General features: G+C 37.9%; 1 protein-coding gene across 4 annotated transcripts in view; it reads right to left on the reverse strand.

The window, feature by feature from the left end:
• Positions 1–18,026, reverse strand: part of GPD2 (glycerol-3-phosphate dehydrogenase 2) — a 144,262-nt gene that overhangs the window by 48,839 nt on the left and 77,397 nt on the right. The gene's annotated exons all lie outside the window — the stretch shown is intronic.

Below are 18,026 nucleotides of genomic sequence, written 5' to 3' on the forward strand. Positions count from 1 at the left end.
GCAAGACTCAAATGTAAAAAACACTAACTAAAATCAAATGACCACACCCTCACATCTCTAAGCATTTCCTATAATATAAAAAAAAATAAAGTTAGATATTATACAATACCACACTGAATTGAAAATATATTTATTAGTTTTACTTTTAACTTTTAGATACAGGGCTGGGACATATCATAACTGTCACTTATATTTTCACTTTCATTTTAAAATGAACATTAAAAAGAATACCATGTTCCAGTGAGTAGAGTTTCTTGCCCATATTCCTAGCAGTTCTCAAAGTCTTATTGGAAATGCTAGCCAGTGGTTATTGTCAAAGAAAGCTCATACTAGTTTCCATCTGAGATGGTCAAGGTACCCTCATCCAGCTACAATCACTTATAACCATGTAGATCAACTTGCAGGCTCAGCCCTAAGCAGTCCCTGAGTTAATCCTGATGGTACTTGCCAATATATGAGGAGTTCCAGTTCTCCAGAATTAGAATCTGCCCTCAAACTGTTATCTGCCTACCAGGAATTCCTAGACAAGGGAATTATTGTGTTTTCCAAGCTGTAGTCTCTTATGCCACATACACCAAACACAAGAGTCCCGGCCCAGTATCTGACTTGGACCCTGGTATTCCTACTTGGACTAGGCCTCTGCACTCATCTCAGCTTGCTTCCCTGGAGTTCTGACATTGTGCCTTAGCCCTTCTTTCAAGAACTCACTTCTCTCCCTCTATTTCGAGGAGATGCCTAGTGTCCTCCATAGATACCCATTCTCTCAAAGAATCCCCAGAATGCACTTGACTCTATGGAAGATCACTTTCCTGAGAAAACTGCTTCCCTGCTCAGACTCACCATCAGTCTCCTGCACACTGATGAGGACCAGGATTTCTGGGGTTGCCAAATCAGCTGAGACAGGTGGTTAGGACTATGAGCACTTCCCTCAGAAGAGTGCTCACGGACAGGCTAGACCTTGAGCCTGCTTGTTCCTGGTTCACTTCTCTGTTCCTACCAACCTGGCCCTGCCCTCGAGTTACTATCCATTATTTAAGGGTAAAAAACAGTTTAGCAGATCCAGCCAAGGTTTAGTGCTGCCACAGAGCTAGCTCTAAGAGTAGATTCTTCTTACTGCCCATAGAGAATAAGGAAAAGTCACTCATCCACCCTTCATCAATACCATAGTTCAGGATGCAAATTCAAAGTCAATCTTACTTTATGGGCTTTAGGTTCACCAGGTCACAAATAAAAACTTTGAATGTCAAAAATATTCAATTCTAGTTAAAAACCTAAGCCTAAGAATCAAAGACCCAAACAGACTCTTTACCTTAAGGAGAGGTCAAATTATAATATATTACTCCATTAAAATACAACTTAACATGCAGCATATTAGGCTTCAACTTAACATACGTCTCAAAACTTCTGAGGAGCACGGCACAGAGACGCTTTTGTTAAACAACCTCACAGCACTTTGACGTGACCGTATGTTCATTAAAAGGAAGTATTACTACGTACATACATAAGGTACATAATGAATTCAGTATGTGTCTAGAGTTGGCTAATACCATTAAAGCACACGCCAAAAGCACAGACTAGAAATCAAAATGCGATTTGTCAAAGTAAGAGCTGAATATGATACAGGTTAGAAATAAATAAGTAAACCACTGACATTCTGACATGGAATTAGTGAGGCAAGCTAAGCCCAAACAGAGACCAGGTTGCAGTTGACATCCCTTTGTTCTATCTATAACTTTGGCTATTCCTCTCTCTCTTCCACCTGGGTAAGTACAAAATTAACATGCATGCACCAGGCATCCTTCACTCCCCCAAAGGTTTATATCTCTAACACTGATTTAAAGACTGATATTCTTTCCAAAATGTTGACATAAGCCAGTTGGACAATTACAGATTTTTTAAAGCCCACATTACTTGAATTTTTAAAACTCTAGATTTTTCTTAAAACAGAATTTGTAAAACACTTGACACTGGTTTATTAACTCACTTCCAAATTGAGGACAATTTAACAAAAGACCAGAAAGAGCTGGCACACAGTAAATAAAAAGGCCAAGCCACAAGACAACTATCAAACATGTAAGAAAACCTAGTTGGTGAATATTGGAGTTATCTGGGAACTGTGAGCAAAGAGATGGATACTGCTACATGTAATATACCTTCTCTTTCCTATGCCTCACTTTCAGCCTGGGTTCCTTCAAATTAGCATAGAGATTCTTTACTGTCTGAGCCACATGGAAGCCCCATTCAAGACTCTCCCACTAACCAAATACGGTCCCTAGAATCTGAGTTCCCTGAGTCAAATGCTGTTTTCACTCACCAGATGCCCACTGCTCACACATTTCAAAGTTAACCCCTTAGCAGGGCACACCTGATCCTTCAGATCCTGGCGGTGTTTGTCACTCCACACCTCCACTCACCCAGCGCTCACTCTCCCTTACAATGGCTTCCTGTACTCCCGTGTGCCTTCTTGCCTTTCACCACGATGTTCCTCCATATCCTTCCCCACTGGCCTCACCCAGCTATGCTGCTCTTCTTAAAATTCAGAAAAGTATCACTTCCTCGTGGAAGTTTTTCTCAATCCCCATAACCACCTTAGGTATATGCCTCTTAAAGAATTTCTCACCTATACTGCAAACCATGGATTTCACTGCCTGCATTCTCCACAGAACTTCTGGAGGAAAAGAAACATTTTGTGTTATTCTGTGTATCTCCAGGATCTATCAAATTGCCTGGTTTTTACATGGTGCTAATATGTGGCTCGGAATAGACACACAGGGCTTCCCTGGTAGCTCAGTGGTAAAGATCCTGCCTGCACTGGACACCGGGTTCTATCCTTGTGTTGGGAAGATCCCCTGGAGAAGGAAATGGCTACCCACTCCAGTGTTCTTCCCTGGAAAATCCCATGGGCAGAGGGGCAGGGCAGGCATGGGGTCGCAAAAGAGTCAGACATGACTTAGCAAGTAAACAACAATAAAAATAGACACATAAATAAATTAAATTGCTAGTCTCAGAAAAAAAAACAAAACAAAACTAAGAATACTATTCTAACTAGAAAGGTATGAATCAACACTTTATTTCAACTTGCCATACAAATGCTTTCTTTTCAGTCCTTCCAAATATCCCAAGACTAATAATACATTAAGGCCAATCCTGATAAAGAAAGTCAGAATTGAAGAAAAGAAAATCTTAGAAAGTGCTGATACACATTTTTACAGTCTACACAGACATGGCAATAACACAGCATAGGCCTAGACCTATAACAGACACACTTCAACTCCAAAGTAACACATGTCAACATCCAGTCAACTTCTTTCCAAGAATCAGGAATTAGGAAGCTCACCAGTGTTTACATGGAAATTGTTTTCCGTTTTTTCACATCTTGGGACTTCTTACAAACTTCTCGGAAGAAGATTTATCAAAACCTACTAAGAGTGATAAAGCAGACTGGAAGCCCTGCTGACGGAATCAGATTCCTGGATGGACTCAAAGGTGGGAGGTGAAATGTAGGCTGGTCAATAAGCCCTAAAGTTTTGGGAGGCAAAGCTTCAGCAGAAGAAACATGAAGTGAAAATTCAACTACTGCTTTTTAAGCCATTTTCCAACATTTCTTCAGAAGCTCTGACAGCTCACACATTGATGAGGGAAAACAAGACTTTTCCCAGTTTCCCTTTCATAAATTAATCAAATGTACATACAGAGACTGCCCAGGTGGATCCAATGGGTCCTCAGTGCTACAATGGTACAGAATTTTCTGGAGGACTCCTGTTTTATTTTGGACACAAGGATTCTGGACATAAGGAAACCTAAAAGCAATGGGAGTGGTCACAAGCCACTGGACAGGAGAGAGGCACTCAGTGCTTCAGTGGCCACTGCTTCCTCCTGCCCTTGGAAACGTCCCCTCCTGTGGAGGTAGGGGATGGCTTTGATGGTCTGGGGTAACTTAACCATCCCAAAGGCTGACTTCAGGCCTCACATGCTGACAGAGATCTTCTCACACGGACTGACCACCCTACACTAAATGCTATGTGTCTCTCGTGAGTTAGGAAAACATTTATGGCCCCATGTTTTAACACACGCCTCTGCCCAATCCTAGCAAGGCACAATTTTTATATTAACTCAGATAGTAGAGGTGGAAATTAGGGAATTTTTCTTCTCCCCAGCTCTCTCCTACTCAGTAGCCTTCTATGTTCCTGTCACTTTGTTGGTTCTGCTTCAAATTCCTGCGACTTGGTTTCACCTTGTTTCCGGGTGGCACTGCTCTCTATTTTGTAACTGCTGTTACAGCCAGAAGAATGATTTCAATAAGAGCTGACAGGATCAGGCCCTTGTGGTTTCTCAGAAATTTCAAGTTCAGTATGTGTGAAATTCAAACAGAATTCAGAGGAGGAAATAGTTTGAGATTTGTAGCTCGAAAAGTGCACATGGTGAGGGAAGACCACCTACTCAAAATCTGATAGTGGAGGACAGCTGTGGGAAAGGGGATGTCATGGACAGCCACCCAGCACACATAAGGCCTTCCCAGGAACTCAGATGCAATCAAAGGCTTGAAGATACAAAAAGGGAGGAGGATAAGTTTCAGTGAGTGACTGAAGTGAAAGTCGCTTGGTTGTGTCCGACTCTCTGCAACCTGGTAGCCTGCCAGGCTCCTCTGTCCATGAATTCTCCAGGCAAGAATACTGGAGTGGGTTGCCATTCCCTTCTCCAGAGGATCTTCCCAACCCAGGGATCAAACCTGGGTCTCTCACACTGCAGGCACATTCTTCACCATCTGAGCCACCAGAAAAGCCCTAAGTTTCAGCCAAAAGTCTAAATCAAAATGTATGGAGTGAATTAATGCTATTCACATTTGAGGAGGATGACAGAAGAAAAGAACCTAAGTTACATTAAACAGCAAAGGAAGCAAATTAAAATAATTAAACTTCAGCAAATGAAGTATTTAACTGCACCTAGAGAAGGAAATGGCAACCCACTCCAGTGTTCTTGCCTGGAGAATACCAGGGACAGAGGAGCCTGGTGGGCTGCCGTCTATGGGGTCGCACAGAGTCGGACACGACTGAGCAACTTCACTTTCACTTTTCACTTTCATGCATTGTAGAGGGAACTGGCAACCCACTCCAGTGTTCTTGCCTGGAGAATCCCAGGGACGGGGGAGCCTGGTGGGCTGCCTTCTATGGGGTCGCACAGAGTCGGACAAGACTGAAGCGCCTCAGCAGCAGCAGCAGCAACAGCAGGTACTTATATTGTGGGTTCGATCTCCGGGTCAGGAAGATCCCTTGGAAGAGGATATGGCAACCCACTCATTTTTGCCCCAGAGAATCCCATGGACAGAGAGGCATGGAGGGCTACAGTCCATAGGGATGCAAAGAGTTGAACATGACTGAAGCAACTTAGCACACACACACGCACAGGTGTTTATATACTTAAATATTACTCTAAATTGTATGTTTGTTTCATTGTGTTTGTATTAATCATGTTTACACTTGGTTCCTTTTAAATAGGATCTTTTGCTACTTAAAAAAATAGACATAATTGAATGGCTTTCCCTCTTTATTCATATTGAAGGATCATGAAGACATGAATTTTGCCCAAAAGAGATGAGAAAAGAAATATTCAAAGAGAAGCTAGAGGGAAGAGATAAAAATATATATTAATCTTGCTCTACACAAAATATATTTCTTGTAACTCCATGTACTGTTATTTATTTTTTTTAAATGTTTTTTGAAGAGGCAACTATTGAAAAAGATAATTTGGGTTTATATTATTCCCTTAAGGAAATGGGAGTAGTGAATTTGTCTGATTTGTAAATTCTGATTGTATTCAGATTACTTTTTTAAATAATAATGTATTTACACCCTTTCTTTTGCCAAAAATAGATTTGAGTAGCTACTGAGGTATAACACTTTGCATACAAAAGATTATTGAGAGAGAGGCAGAGAGAACTCTCTGGAGCCTCTCCATGGCTGTCTTTCAGTCAGTTTGTTCTCCATAAGGAAAAGTAAAATGGCATGAATTCCTAAGCCCACTCATTATTTTACTTCTCAGGTTAAAAATGAGAAGAATTTAAAACACCTGGAAAATAGGAGGTTCCTGGTATACTAAGAGACTTCAGCGTTACCTATCCCAAGTTAATTCAGCTATATATTAATCATCTTTGACATAAAGACATTACATACAAGTTATTTGATTTGTTCTTAACCTGATAGTTGTTCATCTAACCCCTATGTTCTCTGACCATTTTCTCATCAAAGCCTTATTCTTCTGAATAGGCAGTAAATTACCACACTGGTAATACTCTTTCAGTGAATGCAAGACTATCTCTTTGGTTTTCAATAGTAGAGAAGCAGCAGTTATACAAACCGTGTGGGAAGTCAGTTGTGTGTGTGTGTGTGTGTGTGTGTGTGTGTGTGTGTGTGTGTCTAATGTGCAAAGCTGAGGTTTTTTTTTTAAGTAAATGGTTATATGGTTCATATTTTCTGTGGATGGATATAATGATCTAAGGAGCGTTTTACTAATATGAAGAGTGATATGAGTAAGTATTAATAGTAATAATGAAACCAGTTTGAAATTCACATTCTAAAATAGTGGTCTATTTGGCGCCAGAGAATATAATCTACCAAGGTGTTAGTTTCATTTATAAGAATGGCTTTTTTTCAGTTTTCTCTATTATATTAGCAGGGCTTGGTTGTAGAATTTCTAGTTGCAACTGCCATAGGGCCTTTTTAAGTGAAGCGATGTTTTTATCACTGCTATTTCTTGTGAGGGTAGATACCAGCCTGGCCTTCCATTACACTAAGAAAGCCACTGTGTGTTGTGTGAACAGCTAAATATTGATTTGACTATTTTTTTTTCTCTCTTTCTTCCTTTTCCTGAGCATTTATCTGGACAAAGACTCTTAATCTCCTTGAAAGAATTCTAGAAAACACGCTAGAGTGCATAGATCAGTGGGCACCTGGGGACTCTGCCAATAGACAGTGCCAGTAGACACTGTCATACAATAAAGTAGTAAGAAAAAACAGTTCTAAAGATCAATTACTCTGGCTTTTTTTATTTCCTATTTATTTCCCCACATTCCAATGGTAATTATTTCTTTCCAAATATGATCTAAGAGACCATATCTCTGAAGGAGAACTACTTTGAGACAAACGTACTGGGGGATAGTTACTTTAAATTTCAATACGTGGCACATTTAAACAGTGCTCCTATTTCCTGGGAGTGTGTTTTCCCAAGGTCTCTAAAACAAAAGCGGAAAATAAAAATTGAAAGTCTTAACCATAAACTACAATTAATTAGTTTCATGTCTAAAAATTTTAATTCATCATTACTATAAAGAATATAAAATAAAATTTTACTAAGAAGTGTATAATTTCATGTATTAGCATAAAACAGGTCCATCTATTTAAAAAGACTGTACTTAACATGAATATTTAGTCTGAAGATTGGCTCTAAGCACAAGCAGATGATTACTAGGTTTTAGCAAATTTAAACAAATCAGAGGATGACAATAAAAGCATTTGAGGCTCACAGCCTAATTTTAATCTCCCTATACAGATAAAAAGAGTGGATGTGCCATTGTTTTGTGGTGTCCAAAGAAACAAAATTTCATTTTCACTTATAAAAAGAAAAATAATTTGGGACTTCCCTGGTGGTCCAGTGGTTAAGGACGGGAACCTGCCTTTGAATGCAGGGGACTGTGGTTCTATCGCAGTCTCTGGGATACATCTGGGATAAGTCTCTGCACTCCACAACTAGAGAGAAGCCCACACGCAGCAGCTAAGCTGCCACAGCCAAATAAATAAATAATATTTTTTAAAAAAGAAAACTAACTTGAAAATATTGATGATGACTAAGGCTGTATGTATCAATGCATATATTTTGATCTAAGCAGTGAACATGACTATAATATTTAATTCCATGAAATCTGGTTCCTGGATTCTTTTTAAATTCACCTTTTCAAAAGTTTGGGGCTCCTTATACTACCATGGAATGAAATATTCATTGTATTAGATGAAAAGAGAAAGGCATTACTATTATCCAAGGAATGGGAGGAGAAGCAAATGAAAGCGTACATAATATATACCCATATGCATACACATACACACAATGAGAGGATAAGCCAAAATTCTATTTTTAAAAATGTTATCTTTAAGGAAAATGAGGAAATGGTGAGAAGGGAGACAGGCTAGCCTTATTTGAATAGCTTTTGTGTCTATTTTGACTTTGAAGCCCTGTATCTTACATATTTTTTTTAAAAGAACACTTTTAAAAAGAGATATCCCTAAAAATAGAAAGCAAAATTAAAATGATTTGTTGTATCAAGCTGATGGCTTAGCCACACCAATAGAAACTATGTAAAGTAGTTTTAAAAGACAGTAATTCATATATTCCCATTGGCATATACTCTAAGGACAACAAAAACAACAAAACTGCAACAACAAAAATCTTAAATTGGTTTCAATAATAAAATTTCTGGAGGTATGATTGATGAGATTAAATAAAGTCAGGTACTCATGAATTTAAGTATAATTAATTATGTCTAAGAGGGCTTCCCAGGTGGCACTAATGGTAAAGAATCACCTGCCAATACAGGAGACATAAGAGAAGCGAGTTCAATCCTTGGGTTGGGAAGATCGCCCAAAGGAGGGCAGTGCAACCCACTCCAGTATTCTTGCCTGGAGAATCCCATGGACAGAGAGGAGCCAGGTGGGCTACAGTCCATAGGCTCATAGTCAGACGCAACTGAAGCAATTTAGCATAGATGTCTGAGAATTCATCATATTTTTCTTTTTTAAACAAAAATTTTTTCTTAACTCTTTCTATAGAAAAGCCTAGAAGTGACCAAGTAGTAATGAATATCCCTAGCAAATAGATTATGGTCTCTAATTATCATTTCCCACAGGAAGAAGTCAAAACTTATTGAAGAAACAAACGCTTTCAGGTCTAGGTCAGAAAAGTTTATGAGATTAGCCTGGATTATTTTGTCATAGCAGATAACACAGAAGTCATCATAGACCATTGACAGCTCATCAAAAGGGATCAGAAGCCAACTTGAAGAGGTGCCCATGAGTCAGAAAAAGGGTAGCTTGAACATCAGCAACTCTAACAGACTGATACATTTCAAACATATTTAAAACCATGAGTTTAATTAATAATCAAATAAACTCATCACATTTGGAGTACACTAGAAAACTAACTCATTATTACTGAAACTAGCATATAAATGAAAGAATCTAGAAATTTATCCAGAAATTTTATACAAAAACGTATCTCAAGGTAGCCAAAAAGTTACTACTGGGAAATTATTACTATTCTAACTAATGAATGAAGTTGGAATGGCAGTTAGAAAGTGCCATTTTAACCCCGTAACCTCTAATGACATACTGAAATCAATCTAGAAAATAATCATGACAAACGAGGCAAGAAGACCAGTGATAGAAATTCACACCACCACCTAAAAATTATTTTTGACAAAACAATTTGATCCAGCCTCCTTGTAGCTAATCACTAAACGTGTCCCATCTCCCCACCTCCAATAAACTATGCTTCCTGTTTTTCTTGCACTGTGGTGGCTCAGTGGTAAAGAATCCATCTGTCAAGCAGGAGACAAGGGTTCGATCCCCGGGTTGGGAATATTCTCTGGAGAAGGAAATGGCAACCCACTCCAGTATTGGGACCTGGGAAATCCCACGGACAGAGGAGCCTGGTGGGCTACAGTCTATACAGCTGCAAAAGAGTTGGACACAAACTAGTGACTAAACAACAAGAACCAGTCTCTTAAATCTGGGATGCCTCTGTGATTCACTTTAATTAACAGAATATGGTAGAAGTGACACTGTGCGACTTCTAAGGCTAAGGCAGAAGTCTTGCATTTAAGACTCGGTCTCTTCGTTCTCACTGGGGTAAGCCAGCCACCACATAAGAAGTCTCACTACATAGAAGTCCAACTCAGCCATGTGGAAAAGCCATGATGAGAGAAAGACCTGGGACCAGCCCCTAGCTATTCCAGTCTTCTCAGCCCAGGAGCCAGACATGTAGGTAAGAAAGCTCTCAGAAGACTCCAGCCTCAGCCAGCACCTCACTGCTTATAGGGGGGGTCCCAAATGAGAAACGCCCAGGCGAGCCCATCCATCCTCAAAATTATGAGAGAGTCCATTGATATTTTGAGTCACTAAGCATGGGTGTTGTAAGTTTTGCAGCAACAGATTAATGGGACAAGCCTAAAACCATTGTACAGGAAACACAAGGGAACTGTTAAACAAAACCATGAGGAAACAAAGGAAGGGATGGGAAACTATTAGTTAAAAAGAATGAATTGGTATACAGAAACCTTAACTAGGATTTTGTTTATTTTATAGGTTTATTTTTCAATTGGGAGCCAATTAAGGTTATGATACTATAGGTGACATGGGATCATGATCAGACATTTGATCTTAAGGAATTACTATTAAACATTTTAAGTGTGGCTATATTTTTTTTTTTATTATTATATATATATATTTTTTCCAGTGGGTTTTGTCATACATTGATATGAATCAGCCATGGATTTACATGTATTCCCAATCCCGATCCCCCCCTCCCACCTCCCTCTCCACCCGATTCCTCTGTGTCTTCCCAGTGCACCAGGCCGGAGCACTTGTCTCGTGCATCCCACCTGGGCTGGTGATCTGTTTCACCATAGATAATATACATGCTGTTCTTTTGAAATATCCCACCCTAAGTGTGGCTATATTTTAAAGAAAATTCTTAACTTTAAAGCTATAGACTGAAATATCCAAGGATGAATATTTATTATCTGGGGGCAGCAAACAGATGGATAGACAAAGCTGGGCCATGAGTTTATGTGTTGAAACTAGAAGTTCATTTTATTACTCTCATTATTTTGCATATGTCTAAAGTTTCTTTTAGTTAAAAATGCAACTACTTGGCTACATTTTGTTAAAGCATATAACTGACTTAAAACCTAATGATAGCTGAAAGAAGACATAATGTTATAACTTTTTGTAAAGTTCTTTATGTTTAGCCAAGGAAAAAAATTATTTTCACATCACTGCATGTCCAAAATATTGATCTAGCTATTTAACTCTGATTCTGAACTTCTCCTGGAAAATAGGAATCATGATTTCCACTCCAGTATATGCTGAGTTTGATCAACTGAGACAATTTATGGGGAAAAAAAATGTTTTGAAAACCGTACTCTGCTATACAAATGCAAAACATTATTGGTAGTGAAGACCACATGTTTGGCCCGATATTTGGAATATATGCAGTGAGCCCTCTCAAAATCTGTAAGCTCAGAACTCTGTCGTTAATGCATTTGGATCTAATACTAGTCACAGTGCTTAGAAAATAGAACCTTCAGAAAGATTTTTTCGATGAAAGAATAAACTGGAGGAAAGAGGGAATGGAGATTTTTTATATACTTGCTTTTATCTTTGATCTTGCTTTTTTTTTTTTTTTTTGATCCTGCATCTTTTTTAAAAGCTCAATTGAGCAACAGAGTGTGAGAGAGAAGTTATCTTTCTGTGATCCCACCAGAAGTATATCTTTCTACTGGTGAATTTTAGCATTGTTTTTAAGCTTTTAGATGCAGAGTTATGAATTACTATCTCAAAATGAATTACTATCTCAGTATGCTACACCTGATCAAACCTACTTTTGTGTGCTTTTGATTTTCGTCAAAAAAAAAAACTAATTAGAATAAATTTAATATATGATGGTATTTAATACATGATGGTCAAGTGAGCAGTAAACAATTGCAAGCTTTCCTACGGGCTATTTTGCTCTGTCTCACCATCAGGAAGCTAAAGCATATGTTGGATGTTAGCCTGGGCAGACACAAATGTGCCCTATTTACTCAAGGTTTCCTTTGAAGCCACAATTTATAAGTTTTGTTTCTTAGGGGTACATGTCAAACTTCATTTAGCATTAGTTGGTATCCAGATACACTGAATAGCAAAAAGGCAGCATTGCAGGGCAAAATATATGACTGCTATATGAGCAATAATGTCAGTTTCATTTATGTAACTCAGAAAAAACAAGAAGAGAAATACAATGGAAAAGCTGACAGGAGGAAATCAAGATAAAAATTATTCACTAAATTTATTTAAGTGTAAAACTTCATATAGACAGGGAAAATATTAAAACTAGTAGGTTTTAAATCAACATCTAAGAAGTAGATAATTTTAGAGTAAGTTCTTTTAAAAAGTGTTCTTTAACCCTTAAATGTCAAAGAGTATATACTTATGTAAAATATATTTGTGTGCACAATATTTTCTTTTTTCCTAAGAATGCTTTGCAAATTTTCTGGAAGAATCTGCAAATTTTAAATATATATATACCGATATATATGGGGACATTTGTGGAATTGATGCTTTGCTTTAGAATATTTTTGTGAAAAGCTGAAATTTGATGGTTGATACAATATGCATAAAATTGACCCAAATAAAACAATTAAAATTTAAACAATTTTATACTTAAAAAGTTATATTTATATTTATTAATTTATTTGAGGCTCAAAACACTTCAAGAGCAACACATTATAAACTAAATTCATAGATGTGCAGCTCAAAACTCAATAAAGTTCGTAAACTTAAGCCATCTACTTTCATAGTACTGACTGCTTCAATTACACTTCTTTGTTTAGTTGTTCAGTCGTGTCTGACTCTCTGCGACCCAATGGACTTTAGCCTGCCAAGCCCCTCTGTCCATAGGATTTCCCAGACAAGGATACTGGAGTGAGTGGGTTGCCATTTCCTCCTCCAGGGGATCTTCCTGACTCAGGGATTGAACCCACGTCTCCTGTATTGGCAGGCAGGTTACTTACCGATGGACCGCCATGACAGTCTGGAAAGCATTCTTTAAGTATGATTGCTTACAACTGTAAGACAAGTTATCATACCATATCTTCAACATATATTTTCTAAGACTCATCCCTGTTGTTCAGCTTAGCTTAGTTCAGTCACTTTCAATGCTCTATTTTACTCCACTATGTGAATACACTATAAGTTACTTATTCATTTGTCTCTTGCTAGATATTTGAATTATTTTGCTTTTTGAAGTTATTCCCAGTGCTGCAATAAACTTTTGTCCATATCTCCTGGTTGCCACATGTAAGAGTTTCTCTGCGATTAATACTTAAAATGATGACAAATTACTAACCCAGTGGTACAAAAAAGAAAAATTAAGTTGAGTATTCCAGAGGTAGAGTAAATGTCAACATATAACTCCAATATGGACATTTATTCATAAATTACACACTTGTACTATTGTGTGTGTGTGTGTGTGTGTATAATAGCCATTTAAACCATATGTAAAAAAAGACATTTCTAAGGAATTTGATAGAAACAGGTCTAAGTAAAATTTCCAAAATACTCTTCCTTACCCCTAGTCGAGGTCTTGTGCAACCCAGGAGGTTCACACAACCACTTTAGGATCACCATAACAACCTCACAAGAACTGTACTAAGCACAGAGACAAACTTGCATAATGGCACGGCTATTTCATTTGTAAATCCATACTATTTGGTTATCTATTGTATCTATTTCTGTTCTGAAGAAACCAATGTATCTGTAAGATTTAAAGTAGAGAACACCCAATTATAGTTCAACAACTGTGTTTGCAAATGATGTAAACGAGGATTAAAGGCACCATCTTTAGGTCTGACTTATGCTCCAAGAACAAAATGAAACAAAAATGAAAACACAAGACCAAAAAAAAAGATCACCTTTCTGTTACTGGGTAATTGATTTTTCTTTCCTTTTTTTAAAGCTTTCAAACTAGATAAAATCAACACCTTAAAAGACTTGTCTTTAACCCAGGCTTTCTTTTATTAAAGTATACAATTGTGGGTACATGCCTAGAGGAATAATAGTTTGTTCCTAACAAAAGAGTCTGGATTCCACAATATGCCTTTAGCCAGAGGCATCGTTCCCCAAAGCACACGGCTAACTGCATCTCCTGCTGTACCTGTAACAATTTAATTGTATAAGTCAGCCTAGTCAAGCATCTCCAGCTCATGACTGGGAGACATGAAATTCATTGTCATTATTGTCCCTGTCATTTTGGATCATTATATCCTGCTGCAGAATTTTCCTCACTTCAGTGCATTTTTACCTCCAGGAGCCAGGGATTATAGCTGAGGTTGGGGTGGGGGCAGGACCGTGAACTACATTTACCTCGGGGGAGCCAGAGATTAAATTGGCTTTGCTCTCTCACAAGCTGAATTCATCTATTTGTATGCTGTGAGTTTTAGGTTGGAATAAAAATGAATATTCTAGTGAAACTTGGGTTTCAATTCCCCCTTTGAAACATGGCTGTAACCAACTTTTATTTACATTAGGAAAGCCAATGTAATTTCTCGTAGGTTGCTATTTTCATATGTGCATAAGGAATACTTAAGGGCATCATTGAGTATGAAATAACAGATATCTCTCTTTGTCACTGCCTGGACTCTCAGAAGGAAGGATTTAAAGCTGTAATTTTGTTCTCCAGTTGCATCTTACAGAAGCTTAATGGGGGTATCTTATGGTCTTAAATATTTAATGATTTTTAATTATATCTCATTTTCTGTGTACTGGATTGGATGAGTGAAGTTCAACTAGAATGGCAGCAAAGATCTCTAGGATCAAGCAGAGTAAAGTTGAGGAAGACAAGTGAGTTTCTGAGGAAACTGGCAAACCATCCACATCTGGCTCAAGAACCTCACAGCCTGCCAAGTCACCTGAGCCTGTCGTGCCTTAAACACTTCTTGCTGATGTGGGAAGAGTTCTACCAGTCACCAACGTATACACGGAACCCCACGATCAGTGGTAATGGCCACAGACCGGTACAGCTGGTCACTCTCTGGTAGGACAGGAAGAGGGACAGAGTAAAAACACTAGACTTGTCTCAGGCAGAAAACCAGTGAGATGACTATTGTTTTCTCTAACATAATATAAAAATGAAAATATAACCTGGTATGTCACTTCCTACCCCAACTTTCACTTCATAGGGATTTTACTGAAAGATCTGACATCTACTTTGTCTATACAGTCTGTGAGGTCGCAAAGAGTCAGACACGACTGCACATAGCATGGCATACTGAAAAAAGATGGTAGTTATTCCTCCTCATATGTGAGTTTGTTTTTCAGAGATTAACAAAATATGGCAAGCACAGAATAGCCACTGTAATTACCACATTAACAGAATCCCTTTGCTCTACACCTGAAACTAACATGACACTGTAAACCAACTATATTCCAATTAAAAATAATAATAAAAGATACTCTCTGCCCTACAGCCATCAAGCTCAAACCCTATCCTCTTTCCTATTTCTTGGCAACCAGAGTGTTTCCATATCTGTGTAAATATGACTAATCAGGACATTTCATATAAATGAATCATGTGAAAAAAAAAAAAGTATGTGGTCAAAGATGTAAACTTCTAGTAACAAGATAAGTAAGTTCTGGGGATGTAATATACAGCATGTTGTGCTGTGCTGTGCTTAGTCACTCAGTTGCGTCTGACACTTTGGATCCTGTGGACTGTAGCCTACCAGGCTCCTCTGTCTATGGCAATTCTCCAGACAAGAACACTGGAGTGGGTTGCCAGGCCCTCCTCCAGGAGATCCCAAGCTAGGGATCGACCCAGGTCTCCTGCACTGCAGGAAGATTCCTCACTATCTGAGCCATCAGAGAAGCCCAAGATCACAGGAGTGGGTAGCCTATCCCTTCTCCAAGGGATCTTCCCAACCCAGGGATTGAAACCGGGGTCTCCTGCATGGTTATGTTGTTGTTATTGCCAAGAAAGGTTTATCTTATAAGTTACAGTGTTCAGAATTCAACTGCAATGGTATATGCTTGAGTATTTTTTCCTTTCTGAAGTACTTCGGTAGCAGGATAATAATGCTATTTTTCTGGTTAAAGAGTAAGTCATCCTTTTCTTTCTCTGAGCACACATTTATTACATTTAATTCCTTTCTATATGCTCCTTTCTACCTTATTTCCATGTTGTTATTTAATTTGCTCCTCACACCATTAGGTTTAACAAGAGTTGCCTACCTGTGAATACAGCTGTGATACTGTAGAACTACATTGTTTCACATTGCTGTTTTGTCTTGCCTCAAGCATGACATGGTTGGACCTACATCATTTCAGAACAAAATTAAAAAAGAAACTATTTCCAGTGACTAGAATGATTTTTACTTTTTCAAGACTTGGGTTTCACAATCAATTTTCAATTTGAAATTCTTTTAATAATAATTTTTAAACTTTTCAGTAATCTTTGCTAAACTCATAATTTTGCAGTCTGTAACAAGCTATAAAAGCCAATTGTAGATTAAAGAAATCCTCCTTCCTCTGATTTTAATATGATAATGTTTTTCCTGCATTATGTGACATAGATTTCCCTTGGTTTCTCTACGTAAAATCAATAAGAATCTATAATTCATAACACTATCAAACCAACATAAGACAGGACACCACAAATTCAGATATGACATCCACTAATATTACCCTCAAGGAGATTCAGATATGCACAAGCTAAAAAATAAAAATAATAAATAAAAGTAGTTTGTGTTCAATAGATCACGTGGTAAAGAAAATGGCCAAGTACTTGAGAGAGTTTGCATGGGAGGGATTAAAATTAAGAGGCAAAGGGCACAAACATTTCCATGGAAGGATGGGCAGAGGTCCATTTGCAGAATACCTTCTGATTCCTCCTGCACCAAAAACCTCTTTAATGTAATCACCCAACAAACTACAATGGATTAACGTTAAGGGTTTGAAGAAGGGAAAGAAAATTCAGTCAAGATTGTCCTTTAACATGAGATTCAATCAGGGGCACCAAAAAAGTAGTTAAGTGCCCCTCTGTGGTGTTTAGATGCTGCAAGGCACTGTAAACTGTGCATTTTCTGGCTTTTAACGTTTGTCAAAGACCCTTAACATTTTTCTAATATTGTTGCTCCTAACATATCTTCTTGAGTTTGTCCCCATTGCCCCATCTGCATGTATACATTTTGCATTCATACATGAAAGCCTGACAGATAGCTAAACTGATTCAGAAACCTAACGCTGAGGAGAAACAAAGCAGGTAGCCTAAAAGATATCCTGTATTATGAAGTATAAATATCAAAGTCTCCTGAAAAAAGAAAAAAACAAAACATTTCTTCATACTAAGAGTTTAGATATCTAAACACTAAATATGTAAGATCACATAGTGGGATTTTAACAACTCACTTCGCTATAGGGCCTAAGCTGTCCTTTGTGCCACAAAATTTCTAAGACTTTTTGAATGTGCACAGTTATCTGTGGTCCAGCTATTTACTTATAAACAGAAATTCCTGGACTATTTTCCAATTCCATTCTCCCTTAAAAACCACAGTAAAATTTCACAAACAGCTTTTCCTGTGATGTGTGTTGTATTGTGGTTCATCTGGAGCTACGTTAAGTGGTTAGTTCCTTCAAATAAAAGTGTACAAAACTGTATTGTTAACACATACACAAACACAATGAATGAACACTGAACACAAGGCAAATGGGTACTAGATAATGTCACTGTTAGAAAACATCTAATAACAATAAAAGAAGCATTAAAAACTGAGGGACTGAAGAAAAAAAAACAACGGACTGGTTTAACAGATGCAATGTTCATCTACCTTCATCACATAAATTGTATGTTCAAGAATTGTGTCCTGTGCAAAATATGAACATGTCCATTTCAGCCCAGAGGCATTTTTCCCTAGGCTTATAACCCCTTGAAAATAGAGGTTTCATCTAGAAAACCTAACAGATCCTCAGCTGCTTTCAACATTATAATATATTCATAAGGCAAGCGTTCACTGGCAAACATATAACAAATTAAATGGCATGAAGGTGGGGCCCAAAATGCACAATGATGGAAAACGGACCAAGCCAACCATGAGATTCAAAGTCGAAGCAATATTCAAGATCGAGCGATATTAAAAGCAAAACACTATGTGCAGAGTGCACATGTATGTTTGTGTGTTGTGTAATATTAGCATTAATTAGTATGCAAAACTATCTCATTAAGAATAC

The sequence above is a fragment of the Dama dama genome, chromosome 33 (genome assembly GCF_033118175.1).
Source record: "Dama dama isolate Ldn47 chromosome 33, ASM3311817v1, whole genome shotgun sequence".
In the NCBI taxonomy this organism is placed as follows: Eukaryota; Metazoa; Chordata; class Mammalia; order Artiodactyla; family Cervidae; genus Dama; species Dama dama.